Source organism: Hevea brasiliensis, chromosome 18, assembly GCF_030052815.1.
Source record: "Hevea brasiliensis isolate MT/VB/25A 57/8 chromosome 18, ASM3005281v1, whole genome shotgun sequence".
Classification (NCBI taxonomy): Eukaryota; Viridiplantae; Streptophyta; class Magnoliopsida; order Malpighiales; family Euphorbiaceae; genus Hevea; species Hevea brasiliensis.
Genome location: NC_079510.1, coordinates 30,813,651 through 30,838,019, shown reverse-complemented (window position 1 = coordinate 30,838,019; position 24,369 = coordinate 30,813,651). Strand labels below are relative to the sequence as shown.

The 24,369-nt window shown below is 36.3% G+C and overlaps 1 pseudogene; it reads right to left on the bottom strand.

Moving 5' to 3' along the window:
* Positions 1-1,099: 1,099 nt before the first annotated feature.
* LOC110657137 (uncharacterized) lies at positions 1,100-22,507 on the bottom strand (annotated as a pseudogene).
* Positions 22,508-24,369: the final 1,862 nt, after the last annotated feature.

Below are 24,369 nucleotides of genomic sequence, written 5' to 3'. Positions count from 1 at the left end.
TCAACATTTTGTGTTACAGCAATGGATATATATATATATATATATATATATATATATATATATATATATATATATATATATATATATATATATATTCGTAGTTTAGGTCTATGGTAACTTTTTTACATTGCCAAATGAAAAAAAAAAAAAAATTGACATTTCACTAAAAAAATTTGCTCATATTTTGCTCTTAAATCACATTATTAATTATTAATAATAAGAAGAGAGTAACACATACAGAATGTTGAAATCTTATCTTTGAAATAAAATTTTAGTAAAGTGATTGGTCAAGAATTTTTTAATAATAATAGCAATACTTATTATTATTATTATTATTATTATTATTATTATTATTATTATTATTATTATTATTATTATTATTATTATTATTATTATTATAACTCATTTGCCATTAATTAGGGTTGAAAATTTATTTTTATTAAAAATTTTTTTAGATGATCTTATAAAAAAGTAAAAATTACTATTTAATAATTTTAAATTTTCTTAATTAAAATATATTAAAATTTTTAAAAATCAATTTTTTTTTCAATAAATGAGAAGTACATTTTTAAGATGGTCAATTTTACATAAATATTCAAAAATTATAAATCTTTCCACCGACATATACCAAGATATATATTCCAACAGACTTATTAGAAGCCAAAACTTATAGCATATCTACATGGATCTTTAAAACCAGATTTTAATGACTCTAATCAATATATTTAAGATTGCATCTTTCTTTCTTTCTTTCTTTATTTTATTTTATTTTTCTTAAAGAACAACACTTCAATAACTATGTCAAATACATCTATTTGAGTTGCGAAATTGAGAGAGGCTTAGAGATGGATGTTCTGTAAGTTTCCAAGGATAGTTAGCAAACACCAAAAATGGGTTAAAATATTAAAAAAAGAAAAACTAAAAGTGAGGTAATAACAATTGATATAACATTCTATTGTTATCAATATGAATCACCAAATGATCATACGTGCTATTTAGTTTCTTAGACTGCAACACTTTGTCGTTTTCCAATTTGGATATACAGAAGAAGAAAATGATAGTAATAGAGTTTGTAAAAATGCCTCATTGCAACACTAGTTCAATAGATGCAGAAGGCAAACAGAGAGGTTCCAGAAGGGTGGAGTGGAAATAGAAATCCAATACTTACCTTGTATCCATTGCCAATATAGACACAACCATTACTCACTGACATGCCATCAAATACAGTGGCTCCAGTATCATATGACCACAGGATTTTTTCCTGTCTTGGCATGTATTGCATGTATTATTCCTCTTTTATATGTGGATCCTGCGAAAAGAACATTGTTGGCTATAGTAACAGGGCCACTAGCAGTAGCATTGCTTGGATCAGCTAACGACCACAAGATTTCACCACTGTGAGCATCCATTGCCACCCATCCACCAGCAGTTGTGTTCTTTCTTGATGGCGTGAGAGTGAAATTTTTTGCTTAGAGAGTTGGCGATGTTGGTGTACACTCTCTTTTTGTTAGTGGCTGCTCCCCATTATCCTCCTCCAGCACTTCCACCTGGTCCAGCTTCCTGCGCCACAAATTAATTGCTTGTTAGCCTGAACTTGCAGTACCAATAAGAGATTTATTATAAAAGTCAACCTCTATTAATAGACCGTTGGTTATCAGGACTAGAACTTGGAAGCGCATGCATATAGTTCAAATCAACTTACAATGGACCAAATGAGGTTGCCATTATCACGATCCAGGGCCCATGCAAACCCACTTTTCTGAACATCAACAACTATATCACGCTTAGTTCTATTGATATATATGTTCAACATCATTGGAGCTTCTGAGAAATCAGCATCTGGGTTGGGGCCAGAAGGGCAATTAGGTGTTGAAAGATTGCTGCATGCAAAAAACCATACATCATTACCTCCAAGCTGCTTATTCCACTTGATTTTTCCGGAGAGCAAATCGAATGCCAGGATTGAATTTGAGTGGTTATCAGGCTCAACGCATTCATCAGGATCTGTAGGTTTGGTTTGATTGTTCTCTCTTTCTTGGCATTGACGCATACGAAGAGGAGCTGAATATAGTTTCCCTGTTGCAATATAAACGTGGTTCCTACGTATGTCAATTGACGGGCTGCTTCCCCATACTGCTGCTCCAACATATTCTCCGAGCTTGCCATGGTTATCAGGAAGCATGAAGGTCTGCCATAAGACACTGCCAGTTTCCACATCTAATTTTGAGAAGCTTCCCTGGAAGCTGCAACACTGCTTAATGAAGAAGGTAACATATTTACTTCTTATTGCCTCTTACAAAGGTGCATACAGATGAGATGGACCTTATATTTTATTGTCATTTGTGTGGAATTCAGAGAGTCATATATCAATTGCGTATAAGCACAATTAATACTTCCCATCCAAGATGTGGTTAAACATCTCAACTGGATTAAAATTTATTTTAAATTATTTGAATCGATCTTAAACTTAATTATTATTATCAAAAAATACTTTAAATCATTTAACTTTATATATTTTAATTAATAATCAATATAAAATATATTTATTATTAATAATTTATATTTTAAACATACAATAATTTTATAAAATATTTAAATTTTATTTATATTTATTTAAATATAATATATAAAATTTATAAATATTATTATTAATTATTTATTTATTTACATAAGGGAAATCAATTACTAAAAATTCAATATATAAAACTCTAACACAATCCAAAATTCACACAAATATTATTTTTTAAATTTAAATTTATTTCAAATTCAATTATATATTATCCATACTCATCAGAGATATAGAATTAATATTTAAAACATACATATGAATCAAATAATTTATAATACTTTAAAGTATGTTATATGGATATATTATAAAATTATATTATATTTTATTTATAGAATCTAGTTTTGAAGCACATGTATTGCATGCATCAAATGGTTTTATATCAATTGCATATAGATGCGATGGGCCTCATATTTTATTGTCATTTGTGTGGAATTCACATAGTCTTATGTCAATTGCATATAGGCACAATTAATACTTCTCATCCAAAAGGTGGTTAAAGTTTCTTATTCGATTAAAATTTATTTTAAATTATTTTAAATTATTCAAAATTATCTTAAACTCAATTGTTATTACTAAATAATATTTAAATTATTTAATTTTATATATTTTAATTAATAATTTTAATAAAAAAATATATTTTTTATTAATAATTTATATTTTAAAAATATAATAATTTTATAAATATTTAAATTTTATTTTTTTAATATATAAAATAAAACCTATCTCAAATTTTTCACGAATATTATTTTTTAAATTCGAACAGCTCTAAATCTGATTATATACTATTTAAATCTATCATTCAAATACATAGAATTAATATTTGAATCACACACGTGAATCAAATAATTTAGAATACTTAAAATTATATTATATTTTATTTGTAAAATCTAACTTTGGAAGCACATGTATTGCATGCATCAAATGGTTTTCAACATATGATCATTTTATTTATATTAACATAGAAATATTAAACAATAGATCTAATTTTTAAAATTAAAATACTAATTTTAATTTTAGTTTAGTTAATTTTCTAAATAAAAACATTTATTTATTAATGAATAAATCTAAAAAAATAGAGGGATATAATAATAATAATAATAATAATAATAATAATAATAATAATAATAATAATAATAATAATAATAATAATAATAATAATAATAATAATAATAATAAATCATTATATTCATATGGAGAAATTTTATAATATTTATTTTAATAATTAGATCTCTCTATAAAGTAACTCCAATTTATTTAATTTATATTAAACTAAAAATATAAATATTAAAATAATTAAGGTATTCAAAAATTAAGAAATTCTTGTCCAGATCAGCTTTATTATGAACTCAAAATATAAATATATGAGATACATGTATTTAATAGATCGATCTCGCCATATCTTGTATTTTGAGTTTATAGTGAATAAAGTTTAGCAAAAAAAAATCTCAAAAATTAAATGATAATTGAAACTATCAGAGGTATAATTATAATTTCAAATCATTGGCCACTAATTCCCTTCATCATCGCTTGTTACTTTCTTTCCAGATAAGAAATTAAGCCAAACTACTTATAAAAATGAAAGGCCATTAAGAGTTCCATTGAAATCTTAATGGTCTTGTAAAGAGTATTTTACAATTAGTTAGACCTTGGGATTGGAGAATTTTTTCTTCTGTTATTTTTACAGTTTTTGTAGGAACACATGAAGAAATTGAACAAACTTATCCGTTATATGCAGCTTGGAGAAGGTGCAATGGGTTGGTGAAACTCTGGATACTCAACTTAGTGTTTAGGGATATTTTTAACGTCATTGTGTATTGCTTAATTTATAGCTTCAAAAATGTGCGAATGAATTAAAGCAGCGATTTGCTTGATCTATCATATTTTGAAAGGTACAGATCTGATCTCCATTTATTATTTCAAACTAAAAAAAAAAAGTCTAACAGTTAATTTTAGCTAAAATTTTACGCGAATTTTTAATTTTAGTTAAAACTTTTTTTTAAGTCAATTTTGGTCTATTTTCACAAATTAGACTCAATCGTAGCCAGGAGAGAAAATTGGGTTTGGAGGCGCACATATGGCAGCTAGGTCAGCACAAAATAATAATATTTAAATATGGAGCCTACATTAATTAACTACGAGTATATCATGGTTAACACCGTTAAAAAAAAAGTTTGCGTTTTGACCCAAAACTTAGCCGTTCAATTTCCTTTAATTACAAAGGTCTCCATTATAACACCGTTCTCTTATTATTCCTCTCTGCAACTTACTTTTATTTTTCTATCTCTATAGCCATGGGTATGATTCTGTGTTTCTTAGATCGCATTTCTGTTTTAACACTTCGTATTTGTTATGATCTAATCTGATATGATCTGTTTGTGTTTTTTATGGTTTTGGCTTTTGATTTGCAGGGAAGGTTAAGATTAGGATCCATCATAATAGTTTAATGGCCCAGTCAAGCGGCCATTATCGACATTAGATATCTAGTCAGCTATAGGCTGCCGGAACCCATAGCAAGCCTAAAACCTATGAACTTACTTTTAACATCTATATTATCAACATTTGAATCTTAACATACATAAGAACTAAAGTGCAATGGTTTGACGTATACACTCCTAAAAGAGTTAACACAAACATAAACATCATCATTTATACTGAAGATATTACATTCTCTAATTTTCTATTATTACCAACACAGTACTATCCATTTACATATTACATGTCCATCTACCCTACATCATACATAAAGAAGAGCACTCAAACTATCCCTGATGACCTCTTTTCAAAGATCTCTTCTAATCCTGCAAATCTGTATTTAGGGGTTAGGGGAAAGGGGTAAGCTTACACAAGCTCAGTGAGTAAACTAACCACCATTGATTATATCATTCATTTCATGCATATGCATATGCAATGCATCATTCAAATGGATTTTTACATCGCAAATATTTCACGTAGGATGTACTTGTCACCAGTGACTCCCTGAATCCAATCTGCCCGGCTCATACAAAGGCTCCTAAGGAATTTCGCTTAAACATGACGTGTGTCATACACCTGGGGCAACTTAGAAATCTCACTTGATAGGGCATCATAAAGATCTCCCCATGATATTTACTTATAGATCCATAACATACATAACATAACATAGTCATAAATATACGGGGAGTCAGTGGGTCATCCATCATCCATCAATGCAACAATATTAATTACGCAATTCTGCAACATCTTGGTGTTCTAGATACATGCATCCTAAATAAATATGACATGATATATGAGGATGATCATAAATTAAATTTAATAGATTACATTTATTAAGGCTAGAATTACTTACTTCTTATAGCCTCTCAACCACCTAACTCGAATGGTAGCTTTCCTCAGATCTTTAACCATTCGAGTCCCTCAAGCCTAATGCTATAAAATTGGACCCTGAAGACTTATACAAGGCTCTAAAACTCTATATACATAATAAACATCTTATTCTAGGCCCTTAAGAACTATGAAATTGGGTTTTAGAACCTTGGAATAAGGAGAAATAAAGTGGGCAGCACGAAGTTCGACTACCGGAGTCTTGGGCTTTGGTTGCCGAACCTTAGAACATTAGGTGTCCATTTTGGACAGTAGCCATTACCGCTGTCAAAGTCTTAGACTTTAATTGCTGAACCTCAAAAATTTCCAAATTTTATGAGAAACTATATGCTTTGGCTGCTAAACCTATGGTTTTCAGTAGCCAAACCTAGGAATTTCTAAAATTCCCAAGTAAAAAACCTGCAGATTCCTTCTCTGAAAAACCTTAAAACTCATTCCAAAGTTTCAAAATGCAAACCAACCACATATACACATCTCTAAGCCTAAAACAACTTAAAAACATGTTTAATACCCATATATATTAATAAAAAATTCAAATCCTAAGTTTTTCCCAAACCCATCATGGCATATTCAATGATTTCTTCAAATCCATCAAGGAAAACTAGCCATTTAAGGCCTAAAACACTTAAACATTACTAAACTATTAGTAAAAACATGCAATTCCGGCATACATCACAAAACCCTAACCCTATCATGCATAAATTCACAAAACTCATCTTAAAAATAACATTTCATGGAATTGAAGTTATAAAACCTAATCCCTCATTAACTTTCTTAGATCTACTTATTAGAATAAGAAGAAAAGAATGTTATCTCTTTTTTTAGAGCTTAGAGGTGAGAGAATCAAAGCCTCAAAACTTGAATCTACTTTCCTAAACTTCTAAATGAAAGAATCCACCTCTAAATCTTGAAAAATCTAAGGACATCTCTTCAAAGAGCTCCTTATATGCTACAACAGTTAAGAGAGAGAGAGAGAGAGAGAGAGAGAAAGAGAGAAAACCCAAGTATTTTGACAGCAAAATGAGTTTTGGATCCTTTTTCTACCTTTACTGTTGAGAGACTTTCGGCTGTCAAAAGTCCAACTTTCATTTTCCAAAGTCTATTCTATTCGAAAAAGAGTATTTGAACAAGAAAAGGGACTTTGGCTATCGAAAGTCTATCCTTCAGCTGTCGAAGTTCCTTCTGCCAAAAATACTTAAAAACTTTTAGGAAATAAAACCTTTAAAGCATTTTCATTTTTAAATACATTTTGAACATTTCAAACACACATAAAAAAATATATACACATACATAAATATATTTTCACAATTTACCATCTCTCCCTTGTCAATAAAGTTTTAATTTTCACTAAAATATTTCATCAAAGACAAATATTCTGATATCAAAAAATGGTGGGTATTAAATTCTCTCCCCTTAAGAACATTCATCCTCGAATGTTAAAATAAACACATAACAAACATAATTTACATAATATACCTAGAAAAGTTGGGGATATTGTTGTATGATGGAGTTATGAGTTTCCCACGTGTACTCTTCCATGTTATGGTGAGGACTTTAATCATAGGTATCTTCTCATTTCTTAACTTCCTTATCTGAGTATCCATGATCTGAATATGTTTTTCAACATAAGAAAAATCTTCTAAAATTTCCATGTCTGGTTTACTTATAACCTTGTTCGAATCTGACACGAACTTCCTCAACATAGAAACATGAAACACCGAATGGATTCTCTCCATTTTTAGTGGCAAAGCTAATTTATAAGATACATTTTTTACCCTTTATAGTGCTTCATATGGTTCAATATATCTCAAAGCTAGTTTGCCTCTCTTTCTAAATTGGATAACACCTTTCATTAGAGATACCTTTAGAAGTACCATGTCCCCTTTCTAGAAAACCACTTTTCTCCTATAGAGATCTACGTAATTCTTTTGTTTACTGGCTGTTATCTTTAACTTTGGCCTAATTAAAGGCATGGCTTGATTGGTAATTTCCACCAACTTCATTCCTATTAAATCTCTTTCACCTACTTCTTTCCAACATACACGAGACCTATATTTTCTCCCATATAGAGCCTCATATGGTGCCATTCCAATGCTAGAGTGATAGCTGTTGTTATATGTAAACTCAACTAAGGGAAGGTACTTTTTTCATAATTCTTTAAAGTCAAGTACACATATTCTTAGCATATCCTCAAAAGTCTGTATGGTATTTACTGACTGCCCATCTATATGAGGATGAAATATTGTGCTGAAGTCTACCCTGGTGCCTAACTCATATTGAAGGCAGCACCAAATCCTGGATGTGAACTGTGGTCCTATATCGGAGATTATTGTCACTGAATCTCCATGCAACCTTATTATCTCTGCAATGTAGATCCGAGCCAACTTATCCACAAAATAGTTAGCTTTAATAGGAATGAAGTGAGCAGTCTTGGTTAATTTGTCCACTATAACTATATCGAGTTATGTCTGTTAGAGGCTACTGGTAACCCCACGACAAAGTCCATGGCCATATTTTCCCATTTTCACTCTAAAATGGGCAGTGGGTTAAGTATTCTTGCTAGTTTCTGATACTCTAGCTTCACTATCTAACAAACCTCACAAGCAGACACAAACTGTGTAATTTTTTTCTTCATAAAAGGCCACCAATACACTTTTTTTAGATCTTGATACATCTTAGTGGCTCTAGGGTGCACACTATACCTAGCATTATGAGCTTCTCTTATAATGTCTCCCTCAAGTTGGATGTCATTTGGTACACACAACCTGTTTCCATACTTTAACAATACTTTTCTGTCGAAACGAAAATCACTAATCTTACCTTTCTGTATCGCTTCAACTATCTTTACCAATTCAAGGTCTTTATGCTGTTTCTCTACTATTTACCTTAGGTACACTGGCGTCACCTTCATCTAAGCCATCTAGGTATCCTTAGGTGATAACTCTAGTTGCAACCCTTCTCCAATCAGCTGGTGCAACTCCTTTTAGATAGTCCACTTTTCTATAGATATATGAGCCAAACTGCCAAATGATTTTAGGCTAAGGGCATCTGCAATAACATGGCCTTTCTCAGATGGTACTGGATTGTACTATCATAATCACCGAGTAGAGCCAGTACTAGTGCTGAAATCAGACACTCCTTAAGCTTCTGAAGGCTCCCCTCACATTTATCACTCTATTTAAACTTCTTATTCTTCTGAGTTAACCTAGTCATTAGAGTAGCTATCTTAGAGAAATCAAGTACAAATCTCCTATAATAGCTCACTAAACTTAGAAAACTCTTAATCTTAGTCACTATAGTCAACCTCGGCCAATTTGACATTGCGTCAACCTTTTTAGGATCCACTTCATTTCCATTCTCTAACACTATACGCCCCAAAAATGATATACTCTTTAGCTTAAACTCACATTTAGAGAACTTGGTATACAATTAATGTTCCCTCAATGTCTGAAGAACCATTCTTAGATGCTTTGCATGGATTTTGATTTTATGGAGTACACTAGTATGTCATTAATAAAGATGATCACAAAGTGATCCAAATAAGGCCTTAACACCTTATTCATGAGATCTATGAATGTAGCTGAGGCATTGGTTAACCAAAATGGCATCATAAGAAACTCATAATGCTCATATCTGGTCTAAAATGTAGTCTTCGAAATATCTATCTCCTTAATCCTCAATTGGTGATATTCGAACCTCAAATCTATCTTTGAAAAATAAATAGCTCTAGCTAGCTGGTTAAGCAAGTCATCAATATGGGATAGAGGGTATTTGTTCTTTGTAGTGACCTTGTTCAACTACCTATAGTTAATGCATAGCCTTAAAGGATCCATCCTTTTTCTTTACAAATAGTACTGGAGCACCCTAAGGAGAAGTACTCGGTCAGATGAATTCCTTATCCACTAATTCTTGTAGCAGTTCTTTTAACTTTTTTAACTATGTATGAACCATTTTGTAAGGAGGAACATATATGGGTCTAGTATCAGGCACTAGATCAATTTTAAAATCTATCTCCATCTCAGGTGGCAAACTAAGTAGTTCCTCTAAACACATCTAAAAACTCTCTTACCATGGGAACTGATCTTAGTCCACTTCTGTTATCCACAACTTGTCTAACATGAGCTAAAAAACATCTACATCCTTTTTGAAGCATCTTTCTAGCTTGTATTGTGGAGATCATCCCCTTCACTGATGACATTTGATCTCCCTGAAAAACTACCTCTGACCCATCTTGTCCTGTGACACCCCTTACCCGTGTACAGTATACCCGAGTAAGTAATGCCACACGGTGTACTGGCACACTCTAATATACCTTACTTAATTTGTATCATGCTTTTGAAGCTAATTTATGAAATATGATTTATTTAAGCCATTTATCAAAATTATTATTTATTTGAGGTTCCGAAAATTTTAAAGAAAATCTAGCGGAGTACCGGCTAAAAATGGAGAAAACAGTTCTTCGGAACCTGTTAAAAACACTTCCAAATAATTACCAAACAATCCCAACTTCAATTTATCAGCAAAATCTCAATATTAAGATCTCAACAACATTTCAATTCCAGTTCTCAATCATCCATCACATGTGATGATCACATATAAATCACAAGTAAACATTTACTTTTCCATTCATAAGTACAATTTTCATAATTTACATAAACATCAATATACATTACACAAGTTTAATTACATAGGAGAAAAACAAAGTTAAGTTACAAAATGTCAAAATGACACCTAATGTCCTACCAATGCAATCGCAGGTTGAGGTGACAAGGACAACGTGCGTAATCGCAGGATGGACTCACCCACCGTGGTCTACTGGGCTCACGATCGGAATCTCCAGTACCTACGCGTGGCAAAAGCAACGCGCTAAGCAATAATGCTTAGTGGTGCAATAATATAATAAAGGAAAATAGCAAGAAAATAAATGTGTATAGAATGTGTATGCTTTCTTTGTTTGGTTTTGGTATATTCATTATTTCATTAACTTTGTTCACTTTTATTCATTTGGTTGCCCAAGTAACCTACACTAGACGACTGGACTGGATAACGGGTAAACTGGCACTGGGTACCTAGTACCTCGGGCCGTCACACCATCGGTCACATATGCATCTCCCGGTGCAAATGCGACTAACAAGTCAGAAATAATATCAGTCACAAGGCCAAGTCTCAATACAAAGTCAAAATGGCTAAAAGCCATGAAATCACAGAATGGCATATTGCCATGTGCAGTACTGCTAACTGAACCCTATTGGCATGCCAAACTATCCAAACCAATCTTGTTAGGTATACTAGGGCATTCGATATTTTAAAATTCTTCAATATTTGAATTTCAAGTTTCGGTGTTACTATTCACCTCTGTGGTCAACTAAAATGTTGACTTTTAGGTAGAAATTAGGTACATTGGTTTTGGCACTCCCAACATACCACATTTTGTATTTAAAACTTGTTGGCATTGAGCGTTAATACCATTTCTAAGCATTAAACAAAAGGAGCAGATTTTTCAGATTTTGTACCATAATTTTACTGTTCTATTTGGAACTGTTACAGTGGAAATTTGAAGAAATGGCAAACATGAAAGTTGTTCCTTATTTTGTCTAGTTGGATTTTCTTTTTTGAACCACTCCATTTGGAGTTTTGTAGCTCCAGATATGGTCCAAAAACCACAGCTGGCCGGATAGCCAATCTGCAGAAATTACCATATCTACAGTAACATGAACAGTGACTGCCACTGCCATTTGGGTTAGGTTCTGGCCATAATTTGGGGTAGGTTCCTTCATGAAAGTTGTTTGTCTATGTCTTAACTTGTTGCTGTAAACATTTCAGGTCAATTGACCATATCTACAGTGAGTTATGGCCAAATGAACAGTTACTGTTCATTTGGTCAATTCTGCAGAATCAGTTGCAGGGTATCCGGATTGGGGCCAAGTTTTGGTCCTCTTACTTTGGTCTTTTGGGCATGGTTTCTTCAGCAAAAATGTGCCATTATAAGCCTAGTTTCATGTCCAATTGGCCAAACACCAATTGGACTAACACAGCCAAAGTTATGGCTTTGTAATTGGACTGAAATTTCAATCCATTTGCTGCTGTCCTAGGGCAGCTTACACCTTGACTTTGCCATACCATTTTTCAGTCCATATTGTGGTCAACATACCTCAAATGGTCACTTATTGACCATTAGATTGTTCTTTAACAGTTTGATAAGCCAAGTCAATTTTTTTACTTCTCAAAACCCTAATGTCCAATGCCATTTACCCATAAACCTCAATTAGCACCCTAACTCAACATCCATGCATATTCACACCTTAAACACCATTTCTAGCTCACTTTAAGTCCATTAAAACAATCAAAACCATTCCTCGATTAGGGCTGCCAAATTATTTGGTGGACATACACATGAATTTGTTTCATTTATTTCACAATTTCTCATCCATTACAAGCTTCAATCATGGAATTAATGAGTTTTAACTACATATATGCACTAACCTCTTGTAGGGATATTTTTCTCACACTCAAAACTTCACTTTCCTTCTTCTTCTTGGCTGCCAAAAGCTTCCCCAAGTGATATGGTCAAGGTTTAATGAAAGGGGTTAGGGAAATATGGTGGAAATGATGGAAATCTAAAGCTTGAAAAAGCTTTAATGGAGGGTGGCTATGGGACTAGGGTTTCGGCTGCATGAGGAAGGAGGGGTGGCTGCTGCAATTTTTGGTTATTTAGTCTTCATTTAGTCTCTTTATTAGTTAGTCAATTGATGGCTTAATTGTGATTGGTCAAAATTTTCTTAATGACATCACCATGATGTCATAAATAAGCTTTTTCCTCATTTTCTTTCCTTTCCTCCACTACTCATTTTCAATTTAATTTCTAGTAATGTTTCTTCATATTTTATGTCATATTAATTATTTAATCAACTGGACAAGTCGGCCAAAAATCCCCTCTGAAGGCGAAATGACCAAAATGCCCTCCGTTTGGCTTAACGGGTCAAAATTGTCTGTACCGATTGAAAAATTTTTCTAGGTATTTTCTTGGCATTCTAATGCCATGGGAACCTCAATAACCCTTCTCTGGTGTCCCAAAAATTATTTTATAATTTTTCCCCCGGGTCTAGGGCTCCTCGTTTCGAGAACCGCAACTTCCCTCTGGTTACCCATCGCTAGGGCACCGGCTCGTTTAACTTGGTTGTATTTTATTTCAAAAATTTTTACTAAATTTTTCTTATTAATATTTGAGTTAATTATGATTTCCGACTTTAGTTTAAATATTTTTCCGGACGTTCTAGCTGTCCGGACCGACACCGGTCACCGGAACAGTAGAATGTACGGAGTTGGTACAGGGAGGGTGTTACAACTCTTCCCCTCTAATTTAAATTTCGTCCTCGAAATTTACCTGATGCAAACAGTTGAGGGAACTGTTGCCTCATCGTCTCTTCACTTTCCCAAGTTGCCTCCTCGGTGTTGTGGTGCCTCCAAAGCACTTTCACCAATGGAATTTGCTTGTTTCTCAACTCTTTCACTTCCCGACCCAAGATCCGTAGAGGTTCTTCTTCATATGTCAAATCCGGGTGTATTTCAATTTCTTCTCTGGAAATGACATGTGAAGGATCTGAGCGGTATCTTCTGAGCATAGACACGTGGAACACATTGTGGATCTTGTCCAGCTCTGGTGGTAAAGCTAGCCTATAGGCCACTGGACCCACACGTTCAATGACTTCATATGGGCCAATGAACCTAGGGCTTAACTTACCTTTTCTTCCAAACCTCAGCACTTTCTTCCACGGTGACACCTTGAGGAACACTTTGTCGCCAACCACATATTCTATTTCTTTTCTCTTCAGGTCGGCATAAGATTTACATGCATGCGAGGCAACCTTTAAGTTGGCTTTGATTGATTTTACCTTCTCCTCGGCTGTTTCACAGTGCAGCCCTACCGATTTGTCTTCGCCCAATTCAGTCCGGACTGCTGAGTTCTACATTTTCTCCCATACAGTGCTTCATATGGGGCAATTTGGATGCTAGCTTGGTAGCTATTGTTGTATGCAAATTCTGCCAGTGGGAGGTATCTATCCCAACTTCCCTCAAACTCAATGACACAACTCCTCAGCATATCCTCAAGGACCTGACATATATTTCATGTTATTGTTATCATTTTAATTCAACATTTGTATCAATTTCATGGGTTTTAATTGTTTACCTGGATTACTCTTTCTGATTGCCCATCCGTCTGAGGATAGAAAGCTGTGCTGAAATGGAGTTGTGTACCCAAGGATTCATGCAACTTCTTCCAAAATCTCGATGTAAACCTTGGGTCTCGATCAGATATGATGGAAAGTGGAATTCCATGCAGTCTAACTATCTCACTGATATACAATTCTGCTAACTTCTCCAGTGAGTAGTCAGTCCTAACTGGCAGAAAGTGTGTTGACTTCGTCAATCTATCAACTATCACCCATGCTGCATCATGTTTCTTCCGGGTGAGAGGTAGACCACTTACAAAATCCATGGTGACCCGATCCCATTTCCATTCAGGTATGCGTATAGGCTGTAGCAAACCTGATAGAACTTGATGTTCTGCCTTGACTTGCTGACATGTCAAGCATTTAGTCACATAGTCAGCTATGTCCCTCTTCATACCAGGCCACCAATACTGGAGCTTCAGATCATGATACATCTTTGTACTTCCTGGGTGCATAGCATATACACTAGTGTGTGCCTCTTTTAGAATACTGGTCTTCAATTTCCCATCATCTGGTACACACAGCCTTCCTTTGTAATACAGACACCGATCTGCTTTCACCTCATAGTCAGTTGCTTTTCCCTCTGGGATTTTGCTCATAATAGCCATTAGCTTCTCATCTGCCTTTTGCCCATCTAAAATCTGCTGTAGCAGGTTTGGCCTCACTTGCAACTCAGCCAAAATAGCTCCATCTCGAATCAAAGATAGACGGGCATTCAATGATTTCAAGGCTGTCATGGATTTTCTGCTCAAAGCATCAGCAACTACATTTGCCTTCCTAGGATGGTAGTCAATTACACAATCATAGTCCTTCAAGAACTCAATCCACCGTCTCTGTCTAAGGTTGAGCTCCTTCTGGGTTGGCAAATATTTTAGACTCTTGTGGTCTGTGTAAAGGTAGCACTTTTCACCATACAAGTAATGCCTCCATATCTTCAGTGCGAAGATAATTGCTGCAAGCTCTAGATCATGGGTAGGGTAATTCTGTTCATGTGGCCTTAGCTACCTGGAAGCATAAGTGACCACCTTTCCCTCTTGCATCAATACACACCCTAACCCATTATGAGAAGCATCACTATAGACCACGAAGTCCTTTCCTGACACTGGCTGTGTTAACACTGGTGCCTCTGTCAACATAGCCTTTAACCTCTCAAAACTGGTCTGACACTTGTCATTCCAGTCAAATCTGACATTCTTGTGTAACAACTTGGTCATTGGAGCAGCTATTAAGGAAAATCCCTTTACAAATCTTCTGTAATACCCAGCTAGCCCCAAGAAGCTTCTGACCTCAGTTGTGTTTCTGGGAGGCTTCCATTCCATCACTGCTTCTATTTTCTTGGGATCCACCCTAATCCCATCAGCTGACACTATGTGTCCAAGGAATGCAATCTCATTCAGCCAAAAGTCACACTTGGACAACTTAGCATACAGCTTCTTTTCTCTCAGGGTTTGCAGAATAATCCTCAAATGCTCATCATGTTCTTCCCTGGTCTTGGAATACACCAAAATATCATCAATAAAGACCACTACGAACCGATCTAAGTGTGGATGAAAGATACGGTTCATAAGGTCCATGAATGCCGCTGGTGCATTTGTTAGGCCAAAGGGCATCACTAGAAACTCATAATGCCCATATCGGGTCCTGAATGCAGTCTTTGGCACATCTGCATCCTTCACCCTCAACTGATGATACCCTGATCTGAGATCAATCTTAGAAAATACTCCTGCTCCCTTCAACTGATCAAACAGATCGTCAATTCTAGGCAACGGATATTTGTTCTTCAAAGACACTTTATTCAACTGCCGGTAATCAATGCATAGCCTCAAAGTCCCATCCTTCTTTTTCACAAACAGTACTGGAGCTCCCCATGGTGACACACTGGGGCGTATGAACCCCTTATCAAGCAACTCTTGTAACTTAGTTTTCAACTCTCTCAATTCAGTGGGTGCCATCCTATAAGGAGCAATAGAAATGGGTGCTGTACCCGGCAGTGTCTCAATAGCAAATTCAACTTCCCTTTCTGGTGGCAAACTAGGCAACTCTTCAGGAAATACCTCTGGGAAGTCTCTCACTGTGGGTATGTCACTCAGGTTTGGCTTAGCCTGCCTAGTATCCACCACATGTGCTAGGTAGGCTTCACAGCCTTTTCTCATCATTCTTCTTGCAACTGTGGCTGAGATGACATTGGACAAGAAATCTGTCCTTTCCCCCACAACTGTGATCTCATTACCCTTTGAAGTTTTTAGAGAAATTCTCTTCAATTTGCAATCAACTATTGCCTGATGACGTGACAACCAGTCCATTCCCAATATCACGTCAAACTCATGGAAGGGCAACTCAATTAGGTCTGCCAAGAATTCATACCCCTGAATCCTTAACGGGCAACCCTTGTATACTTTGTTCACCACTACACTGTGACCCAATGGATTAGTGACCAGAATGTCTTGGTCACTCTCCCCTACTAGTATCCCCCTTTCTACGGGTAAGTTGATGCAAATGTAGGAATGAGTGGATCCTGGATCCACCAATGCATGCACAGGTGTAGTGTAGAGGGAGAACGTACCCCTGATGACGTCCGGGGCATCTTGCTCCTCCTGAGCTCTCAGGGCATAATTTCTTGCTGGTGGTCTGCTGTCAGGCCTCTCTGCTGGCTCAGATGCAGGCCTCTGTGATGGTCCAACAGCCTCAGATTTACCAGATTTTCTACCTCTCTGTGGTGCAGGAGCAGGTCTGTCTGCTTGTGTTGGAGCAGCTGTAGTAGTTCTGCGTGGACAGTTCCTTAACTGATGCTCTGTTGACCCACACCTCAAGCAGGCACCAGTTACTCTCCAACACTCCCCCTTGTGCCACTTCAGGCAGTGTGGACATGCAGAAGATGCTGGGGCTGGTCCCCTGAACCCCATCCCTGGAGAGCTGCCCACTGATGGTGTGGACTGACCTCTCCTAGGGGTGAACTGTGGCCTGGGCCCCTGAGACTGACCACGACCACGTGGTGAGCTGAACTCTGTGCAGGAGGACCCTTGAACTTCTTCCCAAATGCAGGAGCTGAACTAGACTGACCCGGGCCCCTCTTCTGCTGTCTATCCCTTCTGGTCTGCTCACTGATTCTTACTTTTTCCACCTTTATTGCAGCTTCCACTAACTTGGTAAATTCTGTGATTCCCAAGGCAGTGAGCTGGATCTTGATGTTGTCATTTAGTCCCTCTTCAAATCTCTTGCACCTTTCAGCTTCATTAGGGACTATCTCCCTTCCATAGCGGCTCAATCTTACAAATTCCTTCTCATATTCGGCCACTGACAGCTGTCTCTGCCTCAGGTTAATAAACTCTCTTCTTCTCTCTTCCAGGTATACGGTACCCACATATTTCTTCTTGAATTCAGAGAGGAAGAAGTCCCAAGTTACAGCTTCTGGCTGCACTTCACTGGACACAGTGTCCCACCACTCATATGCATCATCTTGCAGCAAAGATATGGCAGCTTCCAGGTTTTGCTCTGGAGTGCAGTGGAGTTGTTTTAGGACTCTGCCTGTTCTGTTCAACCAATTCTCGGCTGCAACAGAGTCATCTTCTCTCTTGCCATAGAAGTCCACAGCTCCAAACTTTCTTAGTCTTTCCAGGTGTGATTTCTGCTGTGGAGCTGGTGGTGGTGGTGGTGGTGCTGGCATTACCCCGGCCATTTGTCTAAAGAAGTCGGCCATTCTTTGAAACATGGCTGTGGAGGCCGAGCGAGCTCTGCTTGAGTAAGTGAGCAGATTCTCTCATGCCCCAGTCTCAGTTCTGCGGTGGAGCATGACTGTCCACTTCCTCCTCAACAGCTCTCTGAGATGAAGGGTCCATATCCTATTCAAAATAAGAAAGATAAACAGATCTGCGTTAGTGTCACCTCGACTCTTACAAATGCAATGCATGGTATGGACTCAATCTAGGCCCAGAAATGCCTAAACCGTGCTCTGATACCACAAAATGTGACACCCCTTACCCGTGTACAGTATACCCGAGTAAGTAATGACACACAGTGTACTGGCACACTCTAATATACCTTACTTAATTTGTATCATGCTTTTGAAGCTAATTTATGAAATATGATTTATTTAAGCCATTTATCGAAATTATTATTTATTTGAGGTTTCGAAAATTTTAAAGAAAATCCGGCGGAGTACCGGCTAAAAATGGAGAAAACAGTTCTTCGGAACCTGTTAAAAACACTTCCAAATAATTACCAAACAATCCCAACTTCAATTTATCAGCAAAATCTCAATATTAAGATCTCAACAACATTTCAATTCCAGTTCTCAATCATCCATCACATGTGATGATCACATATAAATCACAAGTAAACATTTACTTTTCCATTCACAAGTACAATTTTCATAATTTACATAAACATCAATATACATTACACAAGTTTAATTACATAGGAGAAAAACAAAGTTAAGTTACAAAATGTCAAAATGACACCTAATGTCCTACCAATGCACTGCAGAAGTTGAGGTGACAAGGACACTGTGCAGAACTGCAGGATGGACTTACCCGATCGTGGTCTCTTGGGCTCACGATCGGAATCTCTCCAGTACCTACGCGTGGCAAAAGCAACGCGCTAAGCAATAATGCTTAGTGGTGCAATAATATAATAAAGGAAAATAGCAAGAAAATAAATGTGTATAGAATGTGTATGCTTTCTTTGTTTGGTTTTGGTATATTCATTATTTCATTAACTTTGTTCACTTTTATTCATTTGGTTGCCCAAGTAACCTACACTAGACGACTGGACTGGATAACGGGTAAACTAGCACTGGGTACCTAGTACCTCGGGCCGTCACACCATCGGTCACATATGCATCTCCGTGTGCTGTGAGCGACTAACAAGTCGTAAATAATATCGATCCACAAGGCCAAGTCTCAATACAAAGTCAAAATGGCTAAAAGCCATGAAATCCTGAGAATGGCATATCGCCATGTGCGATCGCTAATCGAACCCTATTGGCATGCCAAACTATCCAAACCAATCTTGTTAGGTATACTAGGGCATTCGATACTTTAAAATTCTTCAATATTTGAATTTCAAGTTTTGGTGTTACTATTCACCTCTGTGGTCAACTAAAATGTTGACTTTTAGGTAGAAATTAGGTACATTGGTTTTGGCACTCCCAACATACCAAATTTTGTATTTAAAACTTGTTGGCATTGAGCGTTAATACCATTTCTAAGCATTAAACAAAAGGAGCAGATTTTTCAGATTTTGTACCATAATTTTACTGTTTCATTTGGAACTGTTACAGTGGAAATTTGAAGAAATGGCAAACATGAAAGTTGTTCCTTATTTTGTCTAGTTGGATTTTCTTTTTTGAACCACTCCATTTGGAGTTTTTTAGCTCCAGATATGGTCCAAAACCACAGCTGGCCGGATAGCCAATCTGCAGAAATTACCATATCTACAGTAACATGAATAGTGATTGCCACTGCCATTTGGGTTAGGTTCTGGCCATAATTTGAGGTAGGTTCCTTCATGAAAGTTGTTTGTCTATGTCTTAACTTGTTGCTGTAAAAAGTTCAGGTCAATTGACCATATCTACAGTGAGTTATGGCCAAATGAACAGTTACTATTCATTTGGTCAATTCTGCAGAATCAGTTGCAGGGTATCCGGATTGGGGCCAAGTTTTGGTCCTCTTTCTTTGGTCTTTTGGGCATGGTTTCTTCAGTAAAAATGTGCCATTATAAGCCTAGTTTCATGTCCAATTGGCCAAACACCAATTGGACTAACACAACCAAAGTTATGGCTTTGTAATTGGACTGAAATTTCAGTCCATTTGCTGCTGTCCTAGGGCAGCTTACACCTTGACTTTGCCATACCATTTTTCAGTCCATATTATGGTCGACATACCTCAAATGGTCACTTATTGACCATTAGATTGTTCTTTAATAGTTTGATAAGCCAAGTCAATTTTTTTACTTCTCAAAACCCTAATGTCCAATGCCATTTACCCATAAACCTCAATTAGCACCCTAACTCAACATCCATGCATATTCACACCTTAAACACCATTTCTAGCTCACTTTAAGTCCATTAAAACAATCAAAACCATTCCTCTATTAGGGCTGCCGAATTCTTTGGTGGACATACACATGAATTTGTTTCATTTATTTCACAATTTCTCATCCATTACAAGCCTCAATCATGGAATTAATGAGTTTTAACTACATATATGCACTAACCTCTTGTAGGGAGATTTTTCTCACGCTTAAAACTTCACTTTCCTTCTTTTTCTTGGCTGCCAAAAGCTTCCCCAAGTGATATGGTCAAGGTTTAATGAAAGGGGTTAGGGAAATATGGTGGAAATGATGGAAATCTAAAGCTTGAAAAAGCTTTAATGGAGGGTGGCTATGGGACTAGGGTTTCGGCTGCATGAGGAAGGAGGGGTGGCTACTACAATTTTTGGTTATTTAGTCTTCATTTAGTCTCTTTATTAGTTAGTCAATTGATGGCTTAATTGTGATTGGTCAAAATTTTCTTAATGACATCACCATGATGTCATAAATAAGCTTTTTCCTCATTTTCTTTCCTTTCCTCCACTACTCATTTTCAATTTAATTTCTAATAATGTTTCTTCATATTTTATGTCATATTAATTATTTACTCAACTGGACAAGTCGGCCAAAAATCACCTCTGAAGGCGAAATGACCAAAATGCCCTCCGTTTGGCTTAACGGGTCAAAATTGTCTGTACCGATTGAAAAATTTTTCTAGGTATTTTCTTGGCATTCTAATGCCATGGGAACCTCAATAACCCTTCTCTGGAGTCCCAAAAATTATTTTATAATTTTTCCCCCGGGTCTAGGGCTCCTCGTTGCGAGAACCGCAACTTCCCTCTGGTTACCCATCGCTAGGGCACCGGCTCGTTTAACTTGGTTGTATTTTATTTTAAAAATTTTTACTAAATTTTTCTTATTAATATTTGAGTTAATTATGATTCCCGACTTTAGTTTAAATATTTTTCCGGACGTTCTAGCTGTCCGGACCGACACCGGTCACCGGAACAGTAGAATGTACGAAGTTGGTACAGGGAGGGTGTTACATGTCCTCTGAACCTTACTACCTTCTTCCTATAGTCTAAGGTGGCATAATTGGCTAAGAGTTAATCCATCCCTAGAATGACATCAAAATCTATCAATTCTAGGACTACCAGGTTAGATGGAAAGCATTTATCCTCCACATTATTGGACAGGTGTAACAGATCATCTCTATCACTGAAGGATCACACTTGGTTCCACTAACAAGTAATAGACATTGTAGACTTGAGACTACTAAACTCAATCTTAAAACTGCTTTGGGGTTAACAAAAGAATGAGATGTGCAAGGATCAATCAAAACATGCACATTGAAATTTTTTATGTAAAGATTACCTGACACCACAGCGTTGCAGATATTGGCTTCCTGTTGTATCATGATAAACATTTGATCTAGCCATAGAGGAAAAAGACCCTCGTCCTCTTCCTTGTCCCCTCCTTAAAAAGGAAACCATAGGAGTTTGTCTCACTGCCCGTTGAGCCACACTAGCTAACCCTGTCTACTGCTTTAAAGCACCCCTTCCATGTTAGGATACTCTCTAGACAAGTGCCCCTCTTGACCACACCTGTAGCATTGGGAAGTTCCAAACCTACACACTCCTCGATGAGGCTTCCCACATCTGACATAATCAGAGGTATCTGATCCCGAACTAGATCCGCTTCCCATTCTAAGGCTTGACTTGATTTTGCTCCAGAACTTATTCTTCTTTTGCTTTTTGCTAAACTTCCCTCTTTTATATTTTTTAGTTCTGGATGAGGAAATAGTCTTGGTTAAGTAACTGAACCTTCTTATATCTGTAGCCTTAGGAATTGCAAATTGCTCCGCTTTTGTACTTTTTAGCTCCAGACTCCCTTCAATGATAGCCTCAGCTTCCATCTTTCTTGATGCATCAACTATAGAATGGAAACTGTGGATTTTTACAGACAAAATAAATAAAGAGTATCTGGAGTGCAACCTCTAAGTGTACCTCTTTTCTTTCTTTTTTTTAGTATCATACTCTTGCCCCACATACTACAGAAGATTAACAAAATTGTCCGTATACTCATCAACACTCATATCAGTAATTTGTCTCAATTGCTTAAACTCTACCACCTTCAGTTTCCCAGAGCTTTCTAGGAAAGCCCAATTGGTAAACTTTGCCACAAACTGAGACCAACTCATACTGTCGACCCCATCAATAACATAAAACTTGTACCATTCCTTCGCCTTCTTACATTTCAAGGTAAAGCCAACCATCTGAATGGCCCTACTTTCACTAACGTCCAATTCATTGGCTATCATTTTGACCACCTAAACATACTCAAAAGGAGCATCTCCTTCCATGTACTTGGGATCATCTAGCTTTAAGTAGTCTGTCATCTTTGCCTTACCTTGACTACTTGCTTTGGTCTCTTATATAGAAACTGTAGGGGGGTGGTGGTGGTACTTACTCTCTTATAACTCCTTCCATGGGATTTTAAGTTCCAATGGTGGTTAAAGAACTTTGGGGGTGTTGTGGTGGAGGGTACATGGGATATGAGTTGAACGGTGGGAAGCAAGATGGTAGGGCATGAAAGAAGGATATTGGGGATAGCCCATAAACCTAAGGTTTCCAAAACTTCCCTATTGAGGATATTGATACCCAAAGCCATTTTTTGGTCTTGGCTATAGAGGAGACACAAACTCTGACTCATCTCCTCCTTCCATAAAACTATCTTCTCCCACTCTTCCTATACCTACAGACTCAGGATTCTAATGCTATTGGGAGAAGCCATGAGAACCCCTTCGTGCATCTATAGACATTGTGGGTGCATATGCAGTCTCCCTATTGACTTTAAAGGACCTTTTATGACCTTTTGAAGATTCTCTCCTTCCACTTCTGCCTGCTCTTTCTTAACAATAGGGTCAGTAGGTAGTGCTCCAATACCCTTATTCTCGAGTGGGGCACTAGTCAACCAAATGGATCGTTTTGAACCTCACATTTTCAAAAGTAAACAAGAAGTGCTGAGCATTAAAAAAGTTCACGTGAAATCACATGAATGCACAACATCAAATCAGGCATAACATAAAACTTAACATATGCATAACATTCATCTTATTACATACAAGGACTTAACTCTATTAGGCATGTATTTTCCTAACTATGCTGGTTAACACACTTCCTTTCACCTTTATTCTATACTTCCACTAGTATCTAGGTCCACTCATCTAACCTAAAGCTTTGATACCAACTTTGTAATGACCCAGTTAGCGGGCTGTTACTGACGCTAGGGATCGAGTCAGCTTAAGGCTGCTGAAACCTGTTGCAAGCCTAAAACCTATAAACTTACTTTTAACATCTGTACTATCAACACTCAAACATATAATCAAACCATTATACTTTAGACATTTCATACATACTTAGACATTCATAACATAAATTTTGGTTCAGAGTTCAAACCTTAACATACATAAGAATTGAAGCGTAATGGTTTGACGTATACACTCCCAAAAGAGTTAACATAAACATAAACATCATCATTCATACTTACTATATCACATACTTTAATTTTCTATTATTACTAATACAGTACTATCCATTTATATATTACATGTCCATCTGCCCTTACAACATACATAAAGAAGAGCACTCAAACTATCCTTGATGACTTTTCTTCAAAGATCTCTTCTAATCCTACAAAATTGCATCTGGGGGTTAGGGAAAAGGGGTAAGCTTACACAAGCTCAGTGAGTAAACTAACCAACATTAATTATATAATTTATTTCATACATATGCAATGTGTTATTCAAATGGTTTCACATCATAAACATTTTACTTAGGATGGACTTTTCACCAGTGACTTCCCAAATCCAATGTGCTCCACTCATACAGAGGCTCCTTAGGACTTTCACTTAAACATGACATGTGTCATGCACTTGGGGCAACTTAGAAATCTCCCCTGATGAAGCATCGTAAAGATCTTCGCATGGGAATTACTTATGGATCCATAACATAAATAACAGAACATAATAAAAAACATGGGAGGAGTCAGTAGCTCATCCATCATCCATTAATGCACCAAAATCAATTATGCAATTATGCAACATCTTCATATTTTAGATACATACATCTTATATAAATATAACATGATGCATGGGGATGATCATAAATTAAATTTAATAGT